The 16,985-nt window shown below is 39.6% G+C and overlaps 1 pseudogene; it reads right to left on the bottom strand.

The window, feature by feature from the left end:
- The window catches only part of LOC102407887, a 33,931-nt pseudogene extending 20,049 nt beyond the window's left edge, over nucleotides 1–13,882 (bottom strand).
- Between the last annotated feature and the right edge of the window lie 3,103 nt (nucleotides 13,883–16,985).

Raw genomic sequence — 16,985 nt, 5'->3', positions numbered from 1 at the left:
AGTGGTACGTAGATCAGAATTTAGCTTTTAAACACATTTTAACCTGTAAATTCTAGAAAACATTTCACTATTTCACTGTTTTCTGCTTTATGGGATTTTTGCTAAGTTAAAAAAAATGTCTAAGTTGATCTGTGTTGTTACTATTATGAAAGCTGAAAGATTAAAACTTCAGTGTATATAATATATTCAGGCATAATATTTATTTAGATTCATCTTGTAGCTGATTTTCTCTGGTTTAAGTATAAACTTCCAAAAATGAACACAGCAGTGCCTTAATCGTATGTATCATACTAGTCTGACTCCTAGGATGTTTACTTCAGGAGTATGTGCTTGGCCCAGTGTTTATAGCTCCAGAAAATTTGAACCTAATCTCCAGAAATCAGCCTATAAACTTGATTTGAAATGAGAAGACACTATTTTCTCACAATAAAGCCGTCTCTTTTAGATTTACTTATGACCGCTGAGAAGCAAGGACTTTTTTGAGTCTTGGGAGTGTGGGAGTGGGATGATTTCAGTTCTGTGTAGACGTCATAGCCCCTAAGACGGAAGCTCAAATAAAACAATGGCTCTGCGGCGGCTGGTAAAAGTGCGTGGTGACACCATCACTACAGTGACACGAGCAGTAGAACGGCTGCTGCTTCCTTTTTTTCAGCTCTAACTGAACCCTTTTAAGGTGAAGATAACAGGTTTTCAAATTCCAGATTTATATACTCAGATGAACAGTGAAGAAATTCCAAGATGCCTGTAAGAACCTGGAGCTGTAGACCAAATTTCTTTACAAATCTTGGCACTTAAGATACATCACAATTCGAAGATTCCAACACTTACATTTTTTCCCTCATGCTTTAACATCTCTGGAAACAGGTTGTATATCTTGTGGTAGTCCTGATGGATTTGTCCTTGCTTGTTTGTGTGCATGAAAACATGCAGAATGAGTATCAGCAACTTGCAATATAATTTTAGAGACAGTACAGCATCACCAGCCCATTTGATGGCATAGATGACAGTATGTGCAGAAAAACATGGTCACCCATGTGCCCCGTGACTTTTAATTAACTGTATTTTGAAAGACTGGTCTTCTAATGGGAGTGAGCTTTCATTTCAGTTCAGTCACTCAGTCATGTCTGACGCTTTGCGACCCAATGGACTGCAGCACGCCAGGCCTCCCTGTCTATCACCAACTGCTGGAGTTTACTCAAATTCATGTCCATTAAGTTGGTGAAGCTATCCAAGCATCTCATCCTCTGTCATCCCCTTTTCCTCCTGCCTTAATCTTTCCCAGCATCAGGGTCTTTTCAAATGAGTCAGTTCTTCACATCAGGTGGCCAAAGTATTGGAGTTTCAGCTTCCTCATCAGTCCTTCCAATGAATATTCAGGACTGATTTCCTTTGGGATGGACTGGTTGGATCTCCTTGCAATGCAAGGTACTCTCAAGAGTCTTCTCCAACACCACAGTTCAAAAGCATCAGTTCTTCAGCACTCAGCTTTCTTTATAGTCCAACTCTCACATCCATACACGACCACTGGAAAAACCATAGCTTTGACTAGGTGGACCTTTGTTGGCAAAGTGATGTCTCTGCTTTTTAATATGCTGTCTATGGAGCATATTCCTTTTCTTCCAAGGAGCAAGCATCTTTCAGTTTCATGGCTGAAGCCACCATCTGTAGTGATTTTGGAGCCCAAGAAAATAAAGTCTGCCACTGTTTCCCGATCTATTTGCCATGAAGTGATGGGACCAGATGCCATGATCTTAGTTTTCTGAATGTTGAGCTTTAAGCCAACTCTTTTACTTTCCTCTCACTTTAGTTCTTCGCTTTCCTCCATAAGGGTGGTGTCATCTGCATATCTGAGGTTATTGATATTTCTCCTGGCAATCTGGATTCCAGCTTGTGCTTCATCCAGCCAAGCATTTCTCATGATGTACTCTGCATATAAGTTAAATAAACAGGGTGACAATATACAGCCTTGATGTACTCCTTTCCCTATTTGGAAGCAGTCTGTTGTTCCATGTCCAGTTCTAACTGTGGCTTCCTGACCTGCATACAGATTTCACAAGAGGCAGGTCAGGTGGTCTGGTATTCCCATCTCTTGAAGAATTTTCCAGTTTGTGGTGATCCACACAGTCAAAGACTTTGGCATAATCAATAAAGCAGGAATAGATGTTTTTCTGGAACTCTCTTGCTTTTCAATGATCCAACATATGTTGGCAATTTGATCTCTGGTTCCTCTGCCTTTTCTAAAACCAGCTTGAACATCTGGAAGTTCACAATTCACGTATTGCTGAAGCCTGGCTTGGAGAATTTTGAGCATTACTTTACTAGCGTGTGAGATGAGTGCAATTGTGCGGTAGTTTGAGCATTCTTTGGCATTGCCTTTCTTTGGGATTGGAATGAAAACTGACTTTTTCTAGTCCTGTGGCCACTGCTGAGTTTTCCAAATTTGCTGGCATGTTGAGTGCAGCACTTTCACAGCATCATCTTTCAGGGTTTGAAATAGCTCAACTGGAATTCCATCACCTCCACTAGCTTTGTTCGTAGTGACACTTCCTAAAGCCCACTTGACTTCGCATTCCAGGATATCTGGCTCCAGGTGAGTGCTCATACTATCATGACTATCTGGGTCATGAAGATATTTTTTGTATAGTTCTTCTGTGTATTCTTGCCACCTCTTCTTAATATCTTCTGTTTCCATTAGGTCCATTCCCGTAGAAATTCTTTAACCAACTAGTTTTTCTTACATTTTCATTTTTATGTAGGCTTAAGAATGACATGTTAAAAACCTACACCTTAATAAATATTAAAAAGTCTTATCAATAAGTATGCCGTGAAAGTTCTGAGTTACCGAAAACGTTGTATTGTTACTTACATAGCAGTATTTGTTTTCCTATCTCTGTGGTACATAAAGTAAAAGCATCCTTACAATCAATTTGGTATTATGTTTCTGAGATGGATATTAATTGTGGGATTATAGAATTTTTGAATTACTAAATTTTGTTTGTGAATTGCTGATTTTAACGAAGTTTTTGTTGTTGCCGTGTTTTAAAAGGGGTGTTATGAATCATATCATATCAAAAAAGTCATTAAAGCATTTCCCAAAGAGAATTAAAAATAAAATTTTTAAAGGATTTAATATAGCTTTTCATTCTCATAAGTAACATTCTTTTTGAGAACTACTTCCAAATATGTTCTTTAAAGGCAAACTTCAAAATCTAATTCTGAGTCCTAAGTAAACTATTTTGGCTTGTTTATTGTGGACAATCATCTTTGAGGGTTTTGAAGTTTGTTTTGGAAGAGGATTTAGCACTCTGCATGTTTATATTTGAGGTTGCAGTATCAACTGACTATCTTTCCTAAAAGGAAATAGACATCATAAATAGCTTGCAACACTCAGTATTTTGAGAATGTTTGCCATTGTGGTACTTGATGATTATTATTTTTTTTAAAAAATCTCTCTGATCCCTTTTCCTGAAGAGGAAATCAAAATTACCTTTCAATCACTTCACTGTATATGTATGTGCACACATGCTACGTTTCTCAGTCATATCTGACTCTTTATGATGACATGGACTGTAGCCCGCCAGGCTCCTCTGTCCATGGGATTTTTCAGGCAAGAATACTGGGATGGGTTGCCATTTCCTTCTCCAGGGGATCTTCCTAACCCAGGGACGACCCTGTGTCTCTTACATGTTCTGCATTGGCAGGTGGTTTCTTTGTCACTAGCACCACTTGGGAAGCCCATCTATATGTAATCTATGATTTAATATCACTAAACCAATGAGGAGACACCTGATCTTCCTAGCATTGTCCAAGACAGATCATTTTATGTCAGTGAGCTTCTCAAATAGTGGAGGCATAGACAAATAAATGCCAAACCTAAAATTTTAATTTACTATTTCTGATAGAACTATTTCTGCAAAACACCTTTGTATTATTTCAAAGAGTACTGGAAATTGAAGCCTTAAACATATGTGTCATATAGCAATCTTGGGCTTTCTTGGTGGCTCAGATGGTAAAGAATCTTCCTGCAACGCAGGAGACCTGGGGTTCGACCCCTGGATTGGGAAGATCGCCTGGAGAAGGGAATGACAACCCACTCCAGTGTTCTTGCCTGAAGAATTCCATGGACATAAGAGCCTGGCAGCTATAGTTCATGGGGTCACAAAGAGTTGGAGATGACTGAGTGACTAGCACACACACATGGCAATCACAGGAGGGAAACCGCCTTATTTGTTGATGGGTCTTTAGCACACAGTAAACAATGAGATAAGAGGAATGGGCAGATTCTTTACCAGCTGAGCCACAAGGGAAGCTTGAGAGTGGACTATACTCAACACTAAATGAACATTCACTCTTTGTAGACTTGTTATTCTGGATATCAGTTACAGCAGATGATGTGTTTTGGCCCCTTGGGCTGTGTGCCCAGCGCAGAGGTCTCTGTCTCCAGGGGTCTGTTATGACCCCAGAAACGGGACTCTCAGATATGTATTTTGATTTCTCCAGACAGGTGGTTTCATTATCTCATGCACTATTTTGTGTGTGTATCAGATATTTAGTGTAATATAAATCAACACGGCAATAATAACAGTGGACTTCTGCTGCTAGATGAGCTGGGATTCTAAGCTCTTGGTTCTCCAGTCTTCCCCAGCATCATACTGAAAGCCAGAACCACCTTTATTTTTTCCATCTCTCCCTGAGAGTCACTGCACTGTTTTTGACAGAATTTCAATATTCTGATCAACAATTGAATTAAGCATCACCTTGCTAGATACCCTGGGTTGGGAAGATTCTTTACCCACCCTAATATTCTTGGGGCTTCCCTGGTGGCTCAGAGGGTAAAAAATCTGCCTGCCGTGCAGGAGAGCAGTGTTTGATCCATGCAGGAGACTGGGGTCAGGAAGATCCCTTAGAGGAGGGCATGGCAACACGCTGCAGTATTCTTGCCTGGAGAATTCCATGGACAGAGGAGCCTGGAGGGCTATAGTCCATGGGGTTGCAAAAAGTCAGACACAGCTGAGCAACTAAGACTTTCACATTCAGCCTAGAAAATTGTAGTTTGCCATATGCTTGATCTTTAGGCCTCCAGTTTGTTCAATATCCATTGTATTAGATACAGAATTGACAGCATTTCCCTGTTTAAAAATCTCCAGTGGTTCCCTATTTTTTTAATTAAATTTTTTTGCCAACTATTAAAATACAATTGCCAACAGAAGCTTAGTTCTGTAATGTCACAGATGGATGAAAGGATATCAAATTATTTTGACTTTAAGAATCACATTTCCTTTCCCACCAGTCATTTGTATGACAGTCTACTGTAAACTCTCCTTGAGCATCAGGATTGAATGCATCAGTATATCCATCTTGATGTGTCCCCAGTCAATTCTTGGGAAATCTCTACACACTCTTCTGAAAACACTCACTGACTATTTTAAACTTATCTACAGATACTTCAAGGACATACTTGTACATTTTGTCAGCAGCTTGAGATGCCACTGAGTCCTTTTAAAGTACTTGATCCTGCTTTAATTTCTTTTCCAATTTCGTTGAGCTATAATTGACATATAACACGGTGTAAGTTTAAGGGGTGCATGTGTTGATTTAATATGTTTATATATTGCAAAATGATTGCCACCATAACTTTGGCTGGCACCTCCATCCTGTCACAGAGTTACCATTTCTTTTTTGTGGTGAGAACATTTAAGGTCTAGGCTCTTAGAAACTTTCCAGGGTATCATACAGAATTAGTTACAATCACTGTGCTGTACCTTAACTCCTCTAAGTTCATCTTACAGCTGGCATTTGTATGCTTTGACCAGTATCTCCCCATTCCCCCACTGGCCGTCTCACCGAGTCACTGGTAGCACTCTTTATTATTATGTATTCATTTCTAAATGCGTATGTTTGTCACTACCTTAGCTGAGATACCATGATGTGCTGACGTGCCAGGCGCTATAGACATGGTGGTACACAGAAGTGGATATGGGTTTTATCCTTACCTAGCTTATAAACTCGGAGAAGGCAATGGCACCCCACTCCAGTACTCTTGCTGGAAAATCCCATGGATGGAGGAGCCTAGTAGGCTGTAGTCCACAGGATCGCTAGGAGTCGGACACGACTGAGCGACTTCATTTTCACTTTTCACTTTCACGCATTGGCGAGGGAAATGGCAACCCACTCCAGTGTTCTTGCCTGGAGAATCCCAGGGACGGGGTAGCCTGGTGGGCTGCCATCTATGTGGTCGCACAGAGTTGGACACGACTGAAGCGACTTAGCAGCAGCAGCTTATAAACTAGCTTTTTTCACCATTTGGAGCTGAAATCTACATACTTCCATTGTATATTCTGTTTTTAGAACTTGAAGATCATTTTTGTTGCTGGAGGAAAATGAAATTCTATTGAATGTTAGCAAATTGCTCTCTTTTCCTGCCTTTTCTTTCCTCATTGCCTAAAATATGATGGAAAAGTACTTTATATTGTCCTAAGTATTTTTCACAATTCTCAGTTCATTTTGAACATAGCACTTTTGACACTGATGTAAAACATATTGTATGTATAGCTGTGTATTTTTTTTTAACTTTACAATATATTATATGTATTTTTCCATTTAATTAAGTATATTCTGAAAACATGTTATTTAATGTCTGTTTAACAGTCAATCTTATTTAACCATCCCCTATTTTGTGCTATTTGGTTTGTGTCCAATATTTTTTTCTTTTTTTGGCTTGTTTTACAATTTTGAGTAATGCTTCTGTGAACATCCTGGTACATAATTCTTTGCCTGTATTTCTGATTATTTCCTTATGCTGTTCTCCAGCCTCCAAATACTGTCCATTTCTTGTGCCCAGGGACTATGTAGATGGACTGTTTTTTCAATCTATGTCCAGTGAATATACTTTTCACTTAATGATTTTTAGGCCTTTTTTGATGACCAGATGGAGTGTTGCCCATCTGCACCTGAAGATCTTCCACAGTCTATTCCAACATACCCTCTTAGAGCAAGCTAGGACACTGTAAAGACAGGAGAAGGAAGGTAAAGGCCTGTATACCTTGCTGGATGATGCCGGTGGGGGACATTGACTCTAGTACTCTCTCTTAGGGCTGTACCCATGTGCGTGTCTGTGTGTGTGATGGGAGGAGAGATGGAGTGGGCTGCTTGCTATAGACTAAATGGTGACATTCCTCCCTCACCCCCCACCCCCCAAGAATCCTAATTCATATGCTACAGTCCTAACCACTCCCTCCCCAATGTGATGGTATTTGGAGATAAGGCCTTTGGGAAGTTTCTTAAGTTTAGATGAAGTCATGAGGGTGGGGCCTTCATGATGGGATTAGCACCCTTATAAGAAGGGGCAGCAGAGAGCCTGATTTCCCCCTCTCTCTACCATAAGACAGTGAGAAAGAAACCATCTGCAAGCCAGGAAGGGAGCTCTTACCAAGAACTCATTTGGCCCACACCTCGATCTTGGACTCCCCAGCTTCCAAAGCTGTGAGAAAATAGGTTTCTTTTCTTTGTTACCCAGTCTATGGAATTTTGTTATGGCAAATGTGCTGTTGAAGACAACTAATTTATGATTCCCTAAAGGTGATGGCACCCCACTCCAGTACTCTTGCCTGGAAAATCCCATGGACGGAGGAGCCTGGTAGGCTGCAGTACACGGGGTCGCTAGGAGTCGGACACGACTGAGCGACTTCGCTTTCACTTTTCACTTTCATGCATTGGAGAAGGCAATGGCAACCCACTCCAGTGTTCTTGCCTGGAGAATCCCAGAGATGGGGGAGCCTGGTGGGCTGCCATCTATGGGGTCGCACAGAGTCGGACACGACTGAAGCGACTTAGCAGCAGCAGCAGTGAGCTGGAAAAATGGCAATACACAGATGTTTTAGACTGACACTGAGTATTAGCTTTAGAAAACCTGAAACTGCAAACTTAAGTGCTTAGCCAACTATAGTAAAATATTTTGTCTCATTTTTATTACTTTCTTTAGTTTTGCTTCTTTTTTCTTACTTTTTTTCTTATGTAGTGTATTACAGATGAGCTGCACATTACAGCTCAAACTCATGTCCACTAGGCATGTATATTATACATGCTATTTCGGCTTCAATGTTTCATTATGCATTTTAACCAGTAGTTCAGATCAGGAGAGAACTGACTGATAATCATTTCAAAGAGGGTCCTTTTTAAAGGCATATAGCCACTCATCTATAAAAGTGCTACTTTCAATCCTCGCTAACTAAAAAAAAAGAAAAAGAATACAGAAATATCCCTTTTAGTTCCTCTATTTGGTTGACTCTTTGTTAAGTTATGATATTGTAACTTTCATTTTTATGAAATTTCTGAAATGTAATGTTTCAGCTTTGTTTACTTTGTGATAGAGGAGTTGTTACTGTTCAGTTGCTAAGTCGTATCTGACTCTGTGACCCCATGAACTACAGCACACCAGTCTCTTCTGTCCTTCACTGTCTCCTGGAGCTTGCTCAAACTCATGTCCATTAGGTCAGTGACACCATCCAACCATCTCATCCTCTGTCACCCTCTTCTCCTTCTGCCCTCAATTTTTCCCAGCATCAGGGTATTTTCCAATGAGTCACCTCTTTGCATCAGGAGGCCAAAATATGGAAACTTCAGCTTCAACACCAGTCCTCCCAATGAATATTCAGAGTTGATTTCCTTTAGGATTGACTGGTTTGATCTCTTTGCTGTCCAAGGGACTCTCAAGAGTTTTCTCCAGTACCACAGTTTGAAAGCATCAATTCTTTGGCGCTCAGCCTTCTTTATGGTCCAACTCTCACACACATACCTGACTACGGGAAAAACCACAGCCTTGACTACATGCACCTTTGTTGGCAAAGTGATGTTTCTGCTTTCTAGCTGTCTAGATTTGTCATAGATTTTCTTTCAAGGAGCAAGCGTCTTTTAATTTCATGGCTGTGATCACCATCTGCAGTGATTTTGGAGACCAAGAAAATAAAATATGTCACTGTTTCCACTTTTCCCCATCTATTTCCATGAAGTGATGGGACTGGATGCCATGTTACTTACGTGTTATCAGTGGATTGTAAAGAAGAATAATTTATATTGAACCACTTTTCTGTCTTTACGTTGACTGTTTTGCCTTGTTAGACATGCTGTTGTAAATAAATTGCTGGATTTAATCATACCAGGAAATATTTGTCTTTTGTGATCACTGTGTTATGTGGGATGTGTGAGCTGAATAATTTGTTGGGCTGCACATTTTCCTTTGAAATGTTTGAAGGACCCTTAAGTGCTGTTGAAAGTGAAGGATAGAACTGCTCTCAGGAAAACAAAGGTTCTGTTACATTTTTCTCAAGTAATAAGGATATTTAGATAAAATAAAAACAAAGCAGTAAAAATCGCACACACAGTGCCATTTGCCACTAACAGAAAATATTTACCAAACAGAATAGTCCCTGGTGGGACCCTGCTAACTTACATTTACTTTCTCATGAAGTAGTGGGGAAATCAAATGCCCTGACTCACACCAAATATATGTCCCCCTCCTCACTATGAATCCAGACTCCATTTTCAAATAGAGTAGGCTGTCTAGGTAGGAAATGAAACCTTGACTGGTATCAAATGATGTCTCAGATGATCAACAAAGCTACGTCATAGTCATTATTATTCTCATCTTATTTTACATTTAAAAATTAAAAGTGATATTGGTTTTGCCATATATCATTTTGATATATGGCAAAAGCAATACAATATTGTAAAGTTAAAAAATAAAATAAAATAAAAATTAAAAGCGACAATGGCCAAATATCACTGGTGGTTATGGTGATTATGTGAGATATATATATCTAGAGAGAAAGAGAGAGAGAGAGAGGTATAGGTATTGAGTCCAGGATTGACACCAAAGCAGATGCTTCCAAATTCTTGGGTATTTTTATTGGCTGAAAAAGCCTGGCAGACTTAAAGTACCATGCTACCATGATAGTGTGATGCATCTATGTTCCTCTGGAATGGCAAACGGATGGAACTATCAAAGATGGAACTGAAGGGGAATTTTGGTCGTTATGGTTTGCGGAATATGGAGGCAGTTAGGCTTCCTAAGATGCCAAGTTGAACATTTTGGATATATCTTAAATATTTGAGAAAATAAAGAGTATGTTTAGGATTCTGCTTAATGGACTCAATTAACTCAGCCTTGTAAATGACTCTTTTTTTTTTTAATTAGTCTCCTCACTCTTGTACTTGGATTAAGATGAATTTTTTTCCCTTTCAATTCTACTGGAGAAATACGATACTCTGGAGACTCAGCAAGCAGTCTAATGGGTGGTGTATGTACTTGTATTTGTACTAACTGGCTTCAGTAGGAAACACACTGAAATAAGTGTGGATGAGATGGAAATTCTAATCTCATTTAACTGGCCACTCACTGAGGATGAAGCTGAAGGTCCAATACTTTGACCACTTGATGCAAAGAGCTGACTCACTGGAAAAGACTGTGATGCTGGGAAAGATTGAGGGCAGGAGGAGAAGGGAGTGGCAGAGGATGAGATGTTTGGATGGCATCACTGACTCAACTGGACATGAGTTTGAGCAGACTCCATCAGTGTTAGTGCTTAGTCATGTCCAACTCTTTGCGACCCCAATGACTGTAGCCCACCGGGCTCCTCTGTCCATGGGATTCTCCAGGCAAGAATACTGGAGTGGATTGCCATGCCCTTCTCCAGGGGATCTTCCTGACCCAGGGATCAAACCAGGGTCTCCTACATTGCAGATGGATTCTTTACCATCTGAGCCACCAGGGGAGCCCAGGAGATAGTAAAGGACAGGGGAGCCTGCCGTGATTCAGTCCATGGGGTCACAGAGTTGGACATGACTTAGCAACTGAACAACAACAACACAAAGTCCAACTTCTCAGTGTAAAAAAGCAACTTGTGATTGTCATCAGAAAACACAACTTATTCTCCTGTGCACTTGATTGTTCTTCATCAAAGTCTTACTTCCTAACAAAATGCAGTAGAAGGTATATTTTCCCCTGCACAGGGGCTACTACAGCAGAGTTTGTGGTATATACACATTTGTGTAGTTAACTGAGTGGAGTTCTCAGATTAGACCATAAGTTTATACATTCTTGGTAAAGTCTCAAGTTACAGAACCCCATCAGTTATTTTTATGAATAGACTTGTCCCGCTTTAAGTTCTGAACTTCATCAATTGTTTCTAGGAGAGTGGTGTTCTTTTCCAGTATCCTTTGTCAATCTGGTTGTTCTCTTTTTATGTGTAAATTCTGCGGTGGTTCAGTTAGGAGAGCTCTTGCTTGGTCTGTTACCTTTGAAGGTTGTGGATCTCTGTCAGGATTCATATGTGGCAGAGCCACGGTGAGGGGAGAGATACTTAAAGTCCCCTTTGGTGGGAGTCACTTTGCATTTGAAGTCTAACCTGAAATGTCTTCACCGGTTGCCAGCACCATGACGCTTTCTGTGTTAACGGCAGTAAACTGCCAGAAAGCGGCAATGCTGGGCAATGCTGTTTCAGCGCTTGGGGCCCACACCATGCATGCTATGTTAGTGCCACTAGTAGCTTTGTGAAAAAGACACTGGGATTTGCACTGCGTTTAAGGTACCCTTACCTAGGTAGAGGAAAATTGGAAAAGTGACTGATGCAATTTTAGAAAGACTCTGGGACCATTTATTTACAGTCAAAGGAGCAGGTGAGGAAGCTCACATTTCAAGATTCAGGAGATAGTTTGATGAACAGCATGAAGTACTTTCATAGAGAAGCAACATTATAGATTTTTTGGCATCAGGGTCAAGCTAAATATGTTTCCAGAAAGAGTAGCTAGGTACCAGACAAGATCAAATCCTAACGAGGTAAGTGAAATCTGTATCAAGGAACAGAGTGGGTACTATGAGATGCAGGCTATGTAGTCAAGGATGGCTCTGAGAATCTAGTCAAAGTGTGTGCTACTTTCCTAGTCGGGAAGTGATGCATGGTCTCCATGGTCAGGGAAGCGGGACACTGATTACAGTAGTTCCCCCTCACCCACAGGGAGCTTTGAAGATCTGCAGTGGATTCTGAAACCTCGGATAGTACTGACACATATTATTATATTTATATATGGACATATATTATTTTTTCCTCTGTATTCATACCTATTATACATTTTAATACAGTTTAACCTCGAACTTCCAGATGTTCAAGCTGGTTTTAGAAAAGGCAGAGGAACCAGAGATCAAATTGCCAACATCCGCTGGATCATCGAAAAAGCAAGAGAGTTCCAGAAAAACATCTATTTCTGCTTTCTTGGCTATGCCAAAGCCTTTGACTGTGTGGATCACAATAAACTGTGGAAAATTCTGAAAGACATGGGAATACCAGACCACTTGACCTGCCTCTCGAGAAACCTGTATACAGGTCAGGAAGCAACAGTTAGAACTGAACATGGAACAACAGACAGGTTCCAAATAGGAAAGGGAGTACGTCAAGGCTGTATATTGTCACCCTGCTTTTTAACTTATATGCAGAGTACATCATGAGAAATGCTGGGCTGGAGGAAGCACAAGCTGGAATCAAGATTGCCAGGAGAAATATCAATAACCTCAGATATGCAGATGATACCACCCTTATGGCAGAAAGTGAAGAAGAACTAAAGAGCCTCTTGAAAGTGAAAGAGGAGAGTGAAAAAGTTAGGTTAAAGCTCAACATTCAGAAAACAAATATCATGGCATCCAGTCCCATCACTTCATGGGAAATAGATGGGGAAACAGTGGCTGACTTTATTTTGGGGGGCTCCAAAATCACTGCAGATGGTGATTGAAGACATGAAATTAAAAGATGCTTGCACCTTGGAAGGAAAGTTATGACCAACCTAGATAGCATATTAAAAAGCAGAGACATTACTTTGCCAGCAAAGGTCTGTCTAGTCAAGGTTATGGTTTTTCAAGTGATCATTTATGGATGTGAGAGTTGGACTGTGAAGAAAGCTGAGCACCGAAGAATTGATGCTTTTGAACTGTGGTGTTGGAGGAGACTCTTGAGAGTCCCTTGGACTGCAAGGAGACCCAACCAGTCCATCCTAAAGGAGATCAGTCCTGGGTGCTCATTGGAGGGACTGATGTTGAAGCTGAAACTCCAGTTCTTCGGCCACTCATGCGAAGGGCTGACTCATTTGAAAAGACCCTGATGCTGGGAAAGATTGAGGGCAGGAGGAGAAGGGGACGACTGAGGATGAGAGGGTTGGATGGCATCACAGACACAATGGACATGAGTTTGGGTGAACTCCGGGAGTTGGTGATGGACAGGGAGGCCTGCTGTGCTGTGGTTCACAGGGTCTCAAAGAGTCGGACAAGACTGAGCGACTGAACTGAACTGAACTGATATAGTTTAATTTATAAATTAGGCAATATAAGAGATTAACAACTACCTAAAATACAACATGGGCTTCCCAGGTGGGGCAATGGTGAAGAATCTGCCTGCCAATGCAGGAAATGCAAGAGATGTGGGTTTGATCCCTGAGTCAAGATGATCCCCTGGAGGAGGAAATGGCAATCTGCTCCAGTATTCTTGCCTGGAAAATTCCACACACAGAGGAGCCTGGAGGGCTAGAGCCCATGGGGTTGCAAAGAGTCAGACATGACTGAGCACACATATACACAGTAATATAATAGAAAAATTATAACTGTGTACTATAATGAAAGTTATGTGACAGTCCTTTCTCTCCTCAATCAGCTTCTTCTACTCTGTTGCAAATGTGGTGATTTCTTCATCTGCAGATGTAGCCGCTCTAGTAATTTCTGTGTTTTTTTGTCTAAACCTATTCCTGAATCTGTGTAACTTGCAGTTAATGGCTTGGTGTCACTCAATTCAGGGGATTCCTCGCTGAAGTTTCTGTAGAGTTTCCGTGCTTTCTGGAACAACATGTTGCTGTCAGTTGGGCTATGTTTTCTGCTTATGTCCTTCACCCAGAGCCTTAATGTCTTTTCTGTCCTCATTAAGCATTCACCATGCAACGTGGCTGTAACTTTTGCAGTTTGAGGTGAGACATCAAAACTAGCGCAGATTTCTTTCTCCTTTACAGTTTCATGCACAGGGGAAGATTCATGCCTTCTGTAGATCTTAGTAACTTCAGCCTACTACTAACATTATTTTCTTTCCCGATTATGTTGAGAACTTTGACATTTCATTTTAAGGAAGCTCTTTGGTATATCTGAATGGCCAGCCTCATTACTCTTGTGCTTTGGTGCCATTGTTAAGTAAAATAAAGGCTACTTGAACACAAGCACTGTGATACCACAACTGTTGATTGGTCGAGCTGATAACGGAGAAGCTGATGAGTGACTAATGCGTGGGATACGCTGGACAAAGAAATGATTTGCATCCAGGGCAGAACAGAGTGGGACAGTTGATCATGCAATTCAGAATGGTGCCAAAAATGAATTGTTTGTTTCTGGAATTTTGCAGTTAATATTTTCAGGCGTGTGTGTGTGTGTGTATTGGCAGGGGGTGGGGTACTGGAACCTCAGAAAGCAAAACTGTGAAGGACTTGTTTATCCTGCTTAACTGAATATGGTCAATTCTTGTTAAACAAGGATGTGGAGATAGTTCCATTGTGAAAAGTAATTTTTGTAAAATTTGTAACAAATGGTGGTGGGATAACTGTATATTCAATGCAAAAGAATAAAGATGAAACTCTACATCATAAAAAAAAAAAACAAAACTGTGAATAAGGAGGAACTACTGTAACCATTTTTTTTTTTTTTTTTTTTTTTTTTACTGGCCATGCCACAGCATGCAGGATCTTAGTTCCTTGACTAGGGATTGAACCTGTGTCCACTACAGTGGAAGCATGGAGTTTAAACCACTGGACCGCCAGGGAAATCCCATGTAACCATTTAAAAAATTCATTTTGATGCAGTCATTTTGACTGAAGAAAGATATCCCTTCTACTAATTGTCTCCTTATTCCATGCTTATTAGGAAAATTTTTACTTTCTGCTGTATTATTTTTAGACTTTTTATATCTATGTTTTACTGGTATTTCAAATCTTCAACATGTTTTAAATTACAGAAGTAATATATGTTCCTGGAGGCACATGAAAAATACAAAAATGTAGACATATGGATAGGAATGAAGTAGAAATCTCCAATCCCCTGCATTCCTACCTCCTTGAGTTAACAATTAGTAATTTACTACAGGTATCCCAGGAATAGTCAGGGGAAATTTCTTGTGTACCTTTGAAAAATAAAGTTTAAGTCATGTCCTTAGGAGAAAACCTACTAGTGAAGTCTTTAGTAAGTTGTTTTGCTGCAACTGTGTACAAAAACAATTAAAGTTAGATTGAAATTTTTGGCTTATGCACTGGAGAACACACTGTTCTCCAAAGTGAAGTCAGAAGAATCTTGATGCCAAATTTTCAAAGGATGTGTCATAAACCATTTTAATGTTTTCTCACCTCTATCAAAAATATTAAATATTTAGGAGAGTTAAAGATTAAGAGGAATATTTGAGAGGGAAGTATCCAAATGCTGTAATAACTCTTCCAACTTGGCGGGTAGGAAGAATGGAGATTTTTCCTTTTATACCCATTTGAGAGAGAGAACAGCCCCTTGAAAAGACATTTCAGTACTGGATATATGCTGGGCATAGTGAACTGGGTTCTGACCTTTACCTGAGAAATTCAGTGGATGAGAAATTAAGTTTAATAAATTGTATGTCCTGGATGACTTGGAGTTAGTAAATAATTTTTTTTCTAAAGTGATTTAAAAATTAATGATTTCATAATGAATAATATCACATTCATTGCTTAGCAATACAGAAAGTTCACTTTATTAATGTTTTTAATTTTAATTTTTTAGCTTAATTCTTTTTTAATTCCCCCATGTATCTTATCTTCTCTTTCTCTAGGGTAAAGCTCTTAATGGGCAAAAGACCTATGTGCTTTTCAAAAGTCATAAAAAGAAATTTTTGATATGTGAAATTACAGTTCATATAATTTTTCTTTTTCATAAAATTTACAATTCTATTTTGAAGGAAAAATATGTCAAAATTGCATTATAAGTAATTGAATTACATATTTAAAATTGGGTGAATTTTACTATATATGATTTATATTTTAATAAAGCTGATTAAAAATGAATTATCTGGAAAAACTGGTTGAAAGTTACTAGAGTAGAATAATGTAAGTTCCTGAAGCATAATTCAGAAATACCCAGTAAATGTGTGTTCATGATATTCATATATGAAAACCTTGATAACCATGTTATAAACTGTAAACTCTCCTCTTGCTTTGGGCCAATACTAATCATTTATGCTTGCTGTCTTTTATGTTTAGTTTCCCACTGAGTTAACATTGAATCCTGGCACATTGTGTTTGGAAACTGAGTGATCCCTTTTAAAATATATGTCCTGTGCTTGCCAGATGGGTTTGGAAGCTCTCCCAGTAAGGCTTTCATTGTCATAACCCACTTCACAACTCTATCATGAATGAGGTCACTAGGGAATGACATCATTTTCAGTACCTCCCAGCTTGCAATTAAAAAAAAATGCAATAGCTTTTAAAAAAAAATTGCGTCTCTTACGTAATCATGTCTTAAGCAAGACATAATTCCTAAATCACACACATGTGCACGCACACTCACACATGCAAACAATGCCCCTTGAAATTGTGCAACTAGCAGAATTTCTGAGACATGTTTGGTTGTGGGTGGTCATGAAGTACTACAGGTTCAGGAAATACTAAGGAATATTTAAGGTAAGCCAACAGGAAGAGGCCACCAAGAGTGGGTAGATGAATTCAGAGGGGAAGTGAGAAAGCACTTAGGACCTTTTCTGCCATTTTTCCTCCTTCAGGAGGCTATGTAGAAAGGTGCTGCTCTTTCTAAAATGAATTGTGTAGCAAGAATTTATAATAAAATTCCCATTTATATATTCAGTCACACAGCCATATATTTGACAAATATGTGATGGTAACCACATAGGATAACCATCTGGTATACAGTTGTGAAGAAGTCAGATGTGGTCTCT

The sequence above is a fragment of the Bubalus bubalis genome, chromosome 7, assembly GCF_019923935.1.
Source record: "Bubalus bubalis isolate 160015118507 breed Murrah chromosome 7, NDDB_SH_1, whole genome shotgun sequence".
In the NCBI taxonomy this organism is placed as follows: domain Eukaryota; kingdom Metazoa; phylum Chordata; class Mammalia; order Artiodactyla; family Bovidae; genus Bubalus; species Bubalus bubalis.
The sequence above is the reverse complement of the archived record's forward strand: the minus strand, read 5'-3'. Positions and strand labels throughout refer to the sequence as shown.